This window comes from Quercus suber, unplaced genomic scaffold, assembly GCF_002906115.3.
Source record: "Quercus suber isolate HL8 unplaced genomic scaffold, Cork oak 2.0 scaffold_83, whole genome shotgun sequence".
NCBI lineage: Eukaryota > Viridiplantae > Streptophyta > Magnoliopsida > Fagales > Fagaceae > Quercus > Quercus suber.
Window position 1 is genome coordinate 82,970 of NW_027069548.1, and position 10,950 is coordinate 93,919.

The 10,950-nt window shown below is 34.7% G+C and overlaps 1 pseudogene; it reads right to left on the reverse strand.

The window, feature by feature from the left end:
* Positions 1–1,338: 1,338 nt before the first annotated feature.
* On the reverse strand, positions 1,339–6,537 carry LOC112004649 (subtilisin-like protease SBT1.8; annotated as a pseudogene).
* Between the last annotated feature and the right edge of the window lie 4,413 nt (positions 6,538–10,950).

A 10,950-nucleotide genomic window follows, 5' to 3' on the forward strand; every position in this document is an offset into this window, starting at 1 on the left:
AGTAGAAAAAGGTCCAATTAAGAGAGGGGTAGAAAAGGGTCCTACCATAGCAGAATTTTGTATCAATATTTTGTATCAGTATTTTCCCAGCCTGTCCTATGACTAAAAACGTGTCCCATCAATCAATTGTGCAATGAAATAAACTAAAAATATATATAATCTACGTTAAATAAATAGCAAACTGATCATCTTCATTTTTGGAAAGATAGAGCGGGGAAGAAGATTACCTCTGCTACGCTTCCCCTTTTCAAATTGAAGGGAATTAACAAAGAAAAATTTCAAGCTAGACTAAGTTTATGGAAATAGATCAAGAATTAAGATGAAAATGAAGAAAAGAAAGGTAAGAATATAGATGGAGAGGCATAGAGATAGAGAGATGAAAGATTTTTCTTTTGTTTTTAAAATTTATAATCTTTATTTTAGCATATTTCAAGACAATTACATTGTATTATTAATGAATTTGTCTGGTATTAATTTTAATTTTAGCATATATCAAGAATGAGTTAATAAATTTGTCTCCCAAAATTTAATTATGTTAGCTGAAGTTTGACTATTTTTGTTTTTCCTTTTTTAATCTCTTGCATTTTAGGATATAATAGGGCTTCTTAATGCATTTTATTGACCAATAAATGTGTTTACAATTTTTTTAATTAAAATATATAGATAAATATATTATGTATATAATTTTTTTTTAACAAGTGGGGGCCTTAGGCGATTGCATTACCTATTGAGCCGTCCCTGGTTTAAAGATCATATACTAAATAATGTCTAATTGACACAAGATTTATCATGGGTATTAAGAACGTAAAGAACATATAGTTCAACAGTTAGATTTTCAAAATATGTAGTAATATTTAATTTATTGAGTAAGGTTGTAGTATTAGACTACAACTAATTTTGTAACTAAACTCTGTCCATATTATATTGTTATAACTAATGATGAGAGATGACAACATCACCCACTAACTAAATAAAAAGTGGGATTAAATCCCACTATCACTTGCCATTGTATATTTAAAACAAAAGAAAGCCAAACCTCCATTACAAAATATAACACATTTTATTTCAACAGAAATTAAGTAAACCGCCTATACTCCCTCAAAAAACAAAAGTAAACTATTATTTCAACATAAACTAAGTAAACCGCCTATTCTTCCTCAAAAAACAAAAGTAAACCGCCTATACTTCCTCAAAAAACAAAAGTAAACCGCCTATACACCCTTAAAAAAAAAAAAAAAGTAAATCACCTATACTCCCTCAAAAAACAAAAGTAAATCGTTATTTCAACAGAAACTAAGTAAATCACCTATACTCCCTCAAAAAACAAAAGTAAACCGCCTATAAATTGGGTACGCAAAGAAGGGGCCTTGCTAGCCGTTTATTACCATGGCCACAGACACACCTAGAATAGATCAACAAACCCAATGACATTAGTGGAACCCAAAAGAGAAGGAAAAACAAACCCCAAAACGTCATAGACTCTGAGTCTAATCTGACAACTGTCCATTGAAAACTAACTGGGCTCTTAACTTGGTGTTGACCGTTGCTCCAAATAATTGACTCAAATTCAGACTTGGATGCATCTCTTGCTCCTTCTGCCACAAACGTAACAGTGTAACTTTGTGTGTCCCATACTTTTCCAAAAAAAAGCGTTGGAGGCTTTACTGTCACAGCCACCAATGTTAGTGCATTAACAGTCATGTGATAGATAGACCAAGTAACACTGACATTCGTCAACACTCTGGTGTATCAAAAAACCCCATTGTTTTCAAAAAAGACAGAGAATGATGGGTAATTAAGTTCACCAGGGTTGGAAAATTTTGTAGAGCACGTAACATTGGAGCATTTGACAATGGTTTCGACTTGATTAATGGTGTAATCCAAGGAGCACAATAAGGTGATGTAATCCTCAGTTGAGATATCGTATAAAAGGCCTGGAGAGAGGGCTTCATGTGGATCTACATGACCGGCCCTATGAGCCCATGGGTTGGAAAGTGCTCCTCCTGTGACCTCGGAGAGGGGATTTGGCGTTGTCTTGAGTGTAGGCAGTAGTCATTAGGGCAGATTTGATTGCGCTTGGACATTTTGGATGAGCTGCTTTTAGCAGTGCTGCCAATCCACTTATATGCGGGTAAGACATTGATGTACCTATTTTAGATCCCAAAAAAAAAGTGGGAATGTAGAAAACGAGGGAATGGGTGGAAAAATAGGAGAATAGAATAAATTTTAGTTTCTTTTATTTGAGTTTGGTTGGGAGGGTGAAAAAGTGATGGGGTGATTTTTTTTTTTTTTTGGTTGGGAAGAAAAGTAAAAGGATAAAAAATGTAATTTATATAAATTGACTTATCTTCCCTTATTATAAAAATTATCCAGTTAAAAAAATAAAGAATTAAAAAAAATCACAGCAATCAAAAATCCAATCCAAGTTAAAAAAAAAAATGTGAACTAACCAAAAAAAAAAAAAAGTCATACCTTTTTTTTTTTTTAAGAGAATTGGAGATAAAAAAAGCTCAGCACATCCAGTTAGAAAAAAAAAAAAAGGAAACAAATGCAGTAGTGCAACAAATTTTTTTTAGAAGAATTGGAAATAAAGGCAGCCATGCAATACAAACACAATGGACTTGATATGGGAATTTTTGTCTAAATATTTTTGCACCATTTTCTCCATAAATTAAGGAGATTGTGTTTTGATGAGCTCAAAAAGAAAATACTTGGGCTCCGCCAAAATTTCCTCCCCCTTTCCTCCCAATCAAACTCTCCTATTCATTTTCTTTTTTTACTTCTCTCCTTTCTTTTTATCCTCCTTATTTCTGACCAAACGCAGCCTAAGAGATGGTACAAGAAAATCAAGTTAGATTTAAAGGGTGGGGTCTGAAGTTGTTCTAAAACCCTGCGGCTACTTTCCTTGGCAAGATGAATATTGGGTAAGCTTAACATTAGAATAAATGAATAATGTTTATAAACAAAAACAAATGTAGAAGAGATAGTATTAGTTCGTGAGATGATGTTGAATTGAGTTTTCTTAGTGTCCGCGTCCAATCCAGTGGGCCCAACCCTCAGACCAAGAAGCTAAGATATTAAACCAGGCCCAATCACATCCGGCTTCACAATTTGCGAAGTCACCATATTGGGCCCCCATGAACTAAACATTGTAACTACAGGTGAAGGCCGCACATCCAACAATGTTCCGCCAAAACTCAGCAGAGCCGTTGGATTAGGATTAGACCTCACATACTCTTTGATCAAATCCCCTGCTTTTCTCCCCACTGCCACAGCCATGGCGGTGTGTCTCTTTTGAATTGCATTTTTTTTTTTTTTTTTTTGAGAATCTCTTTTGAATTGCTTGATTGCTTCTTTTGTTTGGTGTTTTTTAGGCTTTTATATTCATGTCCAGTCATTCTGGACCGTTAGGATTGTATTACGTTTCTAGTGATATTATTTAATGGGGTCCAGTAAAGGTAGAAGTAGTGACCCAGAGCTCCCCCTTTGCCTTTCATATGAATCAACTCGGCTTTCTTACAAATTTCGGTCATTGTTTTCCTGAAGGGTGACATCCTTTTCACACGTTGTACACCCACCATTTGGTTTTATTTATTACACTCCAAAAAGTTTTATTTTCTTCCGCAACTATGCTAGTAATAGACTCCACAATCGTTCCTAGGATTTCTAGTTGGCCACTCCAAAGTCTCCAAATGTCCAAAACTTCATAGCCGCCGGCCCTTAATTCAATAGTGCACAATGACTCATTTTCCAATATAATTTTACTTTTTTCCTCCTTACCAGGAAGCTCCGAGTGCTAGCCGAGCCGATTGTCATTCCAACCAAAAGTTAAAATTATGGTCACGTTTGTTAGAGTAGATTAAATCACTTTTTTTTAGTGATTAAATAATGTTATACATATTTTTATATATATTTTAATTATTTTTTCAAAAAATATCGATAACATTATTAATCAAATCTCTGACCAAACCACCTATCATTCCAAGACAACCATAACAAATTCCTACCATCTACAACAAACAAATCAGACCGTTAATCCATATTTTTTTGTCTGTGTGCACCATTATCTCCTTAACTAATTGCTGAACTGAACTAGCAGGAGTAAATTTTCTTCTCTCTCATCATCATTCTTTTACCATTGTTATTATTTTGTTTAATTTTCTTTTTTAGCCTTCAAGAAAGCACGTGTGACTGTCTTATTATTTCAGATTTGTTTTTATTATTTTTATGTATAATTTTTGTTTATTAAAATTTTGTTGTTCATTTTTGTAGTATTGCTATATGATAATATATTGTATTGCTATATTTATATTTATTCTATGAAATATTGTCGTTGGGCATAATTTTGATGCAAAATGATTTTTTTTAAAAAATATTTATATATATGTATGTAGTGAACGAGACAAATTGTGTGTTCATTAATATTTAAAAATAAGATGATAAATATATATATAGTTGGGTTCAAATTACACTTAGTGTAATTCATAAAAGATGATTTTATGGATCACTTGGTAAATAACATCTGATTGACATGAAATATTATTTAGAATTACACCAAGAGTAACTTGAACCTAACTCATATATATATCTTCATTTGTGTGACATTTTTTATAACAATATTTTTTATAAGTCTAACGTTTGAGATTTCTAGATTGTACTATTATTATTATTATTATAAAAGACTTTACTATTATTATTGTAGTGTTACTAGGGGTGTGCGCGGATCGGATTGGATAGGTAAAGGTCAATATTTCTATCCAATCCATCATTAGCCGGTTGGGAAAATTCTAATCCGCCACCAACCCACCGAAGTCTAAATTCGGCGGATTTGTTACAAATTTTGGTGGTTTCAACTCGACGAGTTAGGTGGGTTGGGCGGGTTGACATTATTTTTTTGAAAAACTACAGAGTATATATACTTACTTATAAGGATAACCAACATTGGTGCCTAAACTAACCATATTAAAAAGTATAAAAAGTGAAGAACAACTATGAGTATTACACATATAGAACAGTAAAACTAACTCTATTATTAGAAACTAAATGACCTTTAACTTTTCAATTTAATGTTACACGTCGTTTTATATTTGCTTGCATCTTTAGTGGATTGATTTGAGTTTGTAGGTATAGCCAGCAGAGTTCTCAGATTACGATCAGACCTCAAATACTTCTTGATCAAATTCCCTGCTTTGCACCCCACCTCTACAGTTGGTAATAAGTGACTGTCAGCCACCAAGCCCTTATCGTTTGCGGCTACGTTCGCGAGTATCATCCGAACACCACCCGCGTCGCGTACAAGCTCTCCTTTCTCCACACGTGAGTTCATCCCTATATTGCACACAACGGCTTTCCCACGAACCAAATCGCGTTCAAGTGAACCGGGAATACACTAGCTATTCAATTCGTTTGTCCTATTCTTATAAACCAAACCAATCTTTTTATTCCACATTCCTTGTCCACCATATAAAGACACACCGGTGAACCGGTTTTTGTTCCCTAGTGAGACATAAGCAGGGAAATCATGGTCTAAAGTCCCAGCTCCAACAATCATTACCCACGGAGCCCCATTGACTATAGTGGCTAGCTTGGGCCCACTGTTCCCGGCTGAGCAAGAAACAAAAATTCCCTTTTCAACCATCGTAAAGGCACCAATTGCGATGGGATCTTGGAAATACGGAGCTGGCCCACCACCGATCAAGAGTGAAAGAATATCAACACCATCTTTTATAGCCTAGTCCAAACCCGCGAGGATATCAAAACCATAGCACACACCGTTCCAACATACTTTATACATTGCAACGCGGGCATGAGTGGCCATCCCACGCGTTGTACCAGTCGCGTAACCGAAGAAACTGGCGTTAAACACTGGTGACCCAACTGCAATGCTTGCAGTGTGGGTCCCATGACCATCTTGGTCGTGAGGTGACATGGCCTTCTTCAAGAATCATCCACCGGTGGCCATCTGATAACCTTTGGAGAAGCTTCATGCGCTGATGAGTTTTTTGTTACAAACTGTAGGTCTGAAATCAGGTTCGGGTTTGCACTCGCCTCGCCAATGGGTCAGGATCTTTGGTAGACCTGAATCGTCAAAACTTTTAGACTCGAGCTAAATACTAGTGTCTAGAACACTGATAATAACGTCGTGAGAGGCTTGCTCAGGGAACTGAGTGTTCTGGCTAGTTTCGGTGTAAAGGCCTAGGAACTCGGGGGTGCGATTGGTGTGGAGGTGATAGAGGGTTTCTTCATAAACACCAAGGACTAAGTCGGATTGGAGAAGTGATTCGGCTTGGTCTGAGTCAAGTTTGGCAGTGAAGCCATAGAATGTGTTGTGTAAGTGTAAAGGAGAGAGGAATCGGAGCCAGAGAGGGATTGGAGCTGAGCGGAGTACTACTCGTGGTAAGTGGCGTAAGGGAAAGGCTTGTCTTGGTGTTTCATGTGGACGATGTAAGTTTGCTTAAGCTCAACTGTGTATGAAATTGAAAGGAATGGCAAATATATAAGGAGAGCAAAGCACAAAGAGGCCTTGTAAAAACCCATTGGTGTTTTGAGTGTGAGGCTGTATTAATAGTAGGTTGATTCGTCATTGCTCTTTAATATATAATTCAATCATTTCTCTCATAACATTTATTATTATTATTTTTACTTTTACTGTATTCCACCATGGAGAATTTAAGTTGCCTTGGCGTTGAAATCATTGACTTCAATAGTTCAACAAAAGAGAACTCAAAAGTAGATGCTGCAAAATACTTGACCCGAACTCGATTTTTTTTACCCGAATCAAAAAACATGTGGACGATGTAAGTTTGCTTAAGCTCAACCGTGGATAAAAATGAAAGGAATGGCAAAAAAATAGGAGAGCAAAGAAGAAGAGAAAGGCCTTAAAGAAACCCATTTGGTGTTTTGAGTTTGAGGCTGCTGTAGTTGTTTGGTTTTGTCATTGCTATATAATAGGAAGGGTAAAAACTCAGGTGCACGGGTAACAATAGGCCCAGTCCTCATGTGAGAGGAGGGAGCATTGTTCCCGAAACATTGTTCGGAGCATGTAAGAATTAACTAATAAGAGGAGGGAGCAATGGTCCCTCCTCTTACATGAAGAGGAAGACCGAAAGTTGCAGTTGTAGACTTACAACATGAATTCAATTACTCCTTTATTTTAGTTTTCTTTATTTGATGGTGGAGATTTAAAGTTTACCTCTTACGATTTTATATATATATAGGAGCAGTGCCTATACACATGGGTATAAATCTAAATGTATGCTTTGCGGTTGCTACAGCGGTTAGTAGGATGTGTCATCATGAATTCTTTAACTACTCTCAGACCAAAGGAAGCTCACCTTGTAGTCCCAATCAGGGGTGGAGTTAAGGGGGGGGGGGTTGGGGGCAGCATGTGTCATCATGAATTCTTTAACTACTCCCAGACCAAAGGCCATTAAGCTCACCTTGTAGTCCCAATTAAGGGCGGAGTTAGGGGGGTTAAGAGGGTGGGGGGGGGGGGGGTGGAGGGGTAGCTGCCCCCTCTGACTCCTCCCAAAGAAGTCCATATATTTACAAAGTTGAGTTGTACTCCTAAAGTTAGAACAGAAAATAAACATCTTCTCTCAATTTGTACTTCTGACATGAAATGAAAAATAAATAAAATACATATTTCTATTTGAGAAAGTCTAGAGACACAATAATCTTATTTTTAGTTATAATAGATCTCAGAATAAATAAAATTTATTTTATTTTGACCAATAATGTACTAACATCTTAATTTATTGTAAAAATATTGTGAAATTTTGTGGTGCTACTCAAACAACTTATCCCACTTTAAACAATGAGCCTACATGAAGTAAATGCCACCAAACTTGTTTACACTTTTTGACCAATATTCAATTTTTTTTTTTAAACTTATCCAAATTTCTTTCCTTTCATTTCAGGTGAAGCAAGTGGAATTCAAACTTTACACAAAATAATAGTAATAAAATATCTTGTAATAAAGTTGTTTTACATTTGTTTATTTATTTTACAATTGTTTAAATTTTAATAGATTTTGTATGAAAATTATTTTTATTTACAATTTTATTATTAATATTGACTAATAATTTTAGGTTCTTTATTATTTTTTTTAACCTTGCCCCCCCTAAACTAAAATCCTTGCTTCGACACTGGTCCCAATCGAGAAAGAACACAATGTTGACATCAATTTAATTATTCCTCAACAACCATGTTGGTAGTGTGTGTTTGGCAAAAATTATTTTTGTCAACTTATCTTACATTCAGTTTATTTTTACTACTATTTGTGGGCCTCACTGCACTTTTTGGTACTATTCATATGTCTCACTGTATTATTTTAGCTAACTTTTACTTTTGTATTCAGCGTTTTCAATAAAAAAAAATTTCAATTTTAACAAAATAAGTGGATCCCAAACAAACTCATAGTGTGAAAAAAAAAAAAAAAACATATTTTGTATCCTCAAGCACTATTTTATATCCTCCAACACTACTTTATTTATTTTATCAACTCATTTTACAATTCACTTTACATTCCAGTTTTTATTTTTACATACCACCCAGTAAAATAATATAAACCACCTAATAATATAATAAAAAGTACTCTTATATCTCTCTTTCCTCTTTCCTCCCACTATTTTTTTTTTTCTCCTCAAAAACTATCACAAGATTAAATTTTTTTTTTCTTTACAACCTATGAATAATAAAGTTGTATTTTTTTTATTGTAAAATAGCAACTGAATGGAATTTAAGCTTAGTGCTCTAATCCCAACCAACAAAAACAACACAGGTTAGACAAAAATGCTGATAAAGAAAGGCAGACTTCAGGAATTCAATCATTACTTCATTTTATTTTATATTTATTAGAGGGTCATCCTACTGTACCCTAAAAAAAAAAATCTGAACCATTAAAACACGGCCAAATTGGGCAAATACCATCAATTTTTGAACTTTTTTGCACAAAAACACTATTTTGGAAATAAACAGGAATCGACCACCTTTTTAAGTACTCGAGTTTGGTGAATTCGAGTACTACATTTTCTAGTTCCACCGTGGCACAATGACATGGCATGATTTAAATATTCTGATTAGTACTCGAGCCCACGAAGCACGAGTATTGTATTACTGTGGTGCCTGAGTCCACTAAACTCAGGTACCATGCTGTAATGGCCACATACAGAGTGTGCGCTTGGGCAGATTGCTACCCGAGTTTCCCAAACTCGGGTACCAATCTGCCTTAACAAATTTTTTTGAAAAAAAACCTGGACCAAAAAAACCCTGGGCCAAATGGACTAAGGCAGATTGGTACCCGAGTTTCTGAAACTCGGGTACCAATCTGCCTTAGCAAAGTTTTTTTGAAAAAAGCCCTGGGCCAAAAAAGCCCTTGGCCAAATGGACTAAGGTAGATTGGTACCCAAGTTTCTGAAACTCAGGTACCAATCTACCTTAGCAAACCTTTTTGAAAAAGGCCCTGGGCCAAATGGACTAAGGTAGATTGGTACCCGAGTTTCTGAAACTCGGGTACCAATCTGCCTTAGTCCATTTTTTTGAAAAAAAGCCCTGGGCCAAAAAAACCCTGGGCCAATTTCAAAAAGGCAGCTTGGTACCTAAGTTTCTGAAACTCGAGTACCCACTGCCACAGTTCTTTATTACCCACCTACTCACAATTTCGCACTAGCTCCAACGGTCGGAGTAAATGCATAGTTAATGGTACTCGAGTTCTCTGAGATCGAGTACCTTTTAACCAAATATCACCCCATCAGCATTATTACTTCCATTCAGTACAGACCTCTTTCCACCATGTGCGAGTGAGATATTTTCAGCATAAAGTTTGCTGTTTGGTCACCATCTGCAAGTCTTTGAGCTGTGTCATTGTCTCCATCAACCAACGTGCTATCCATTTCACCATTGGGTCAACCCTCTTGTGACCAGTAGATAGAGGAATTGTTAAATGCTTAGTTTTTTGATATTTCTGCATGGGTTAAATGACTTTAATGCTTAGTTTTTAGATTGTTTTCGTATGAGATTTTTATGCATAAGTTTCGTGCAATGAATTTTGCAATATTAACTGTGTACAACAGTTGATACATACATGGTTCTATATATATAGTGGAAATTTAACTGTGTAATGAGTTTGGCCATTTTCACCTCAAAACGAGTATTAAATTTAATTACATAATATAATAGTAGAAATGTCAACTGAAACATCTTTTTATTATTACCACCTAGTCACACATCCAGATGGTTTTGAATCCTAACCTTGTAATCTATATACGGTAAGAGGCAAGTATAATGTAAGCTATAACTCATTGGCATTAATAGTTTAGAACCATCAATATAAAATTAATATGAAAATTGACAAGAAATATTTTCTACCTATATGCTAAACATAAAGAAAGAAATGAAAACATAAATCATATTGATAGCATTTACTCGTTGAAGGTTAGAAATTTGAGAATTGTACTTCACTAATGTGACTTATTATCTTTAAGGTAAACTGAAAAAAAAAAATTCTAATAAAATTCTAATAACATTAACTATTTTTTTCGATAAAGTAAAAAACAAAATAATAATATGCAATTAATATAAACTTATAAATTACGTAAACTCCTTTTTTCTTTCTATTTATACCAAGTTATCAATTTCTTCACAATTTAAAATTATCTGATATAAAAGTGGGGCTGTATATACGGTTTGGTATATTTTTCCCTTTTCCTATTGTACCGTTTCTTGATATAATCTTTCCTTCTCATAGTTACATTATATGAAACTTGCATATAATATGAATTCATTTCTCAACAAAAGAAATTGGCTTAATAAAATAAAGTCGAAATGGTTGACCTTTTTTTATTTTAGATGTGTATAAAATATATATATATGGTTAGTGCACATTATGATTGAGATTCAATTATTTATATGTCTATACACATAGTCAAGGAAGTTGAGTTTGAATAGAAA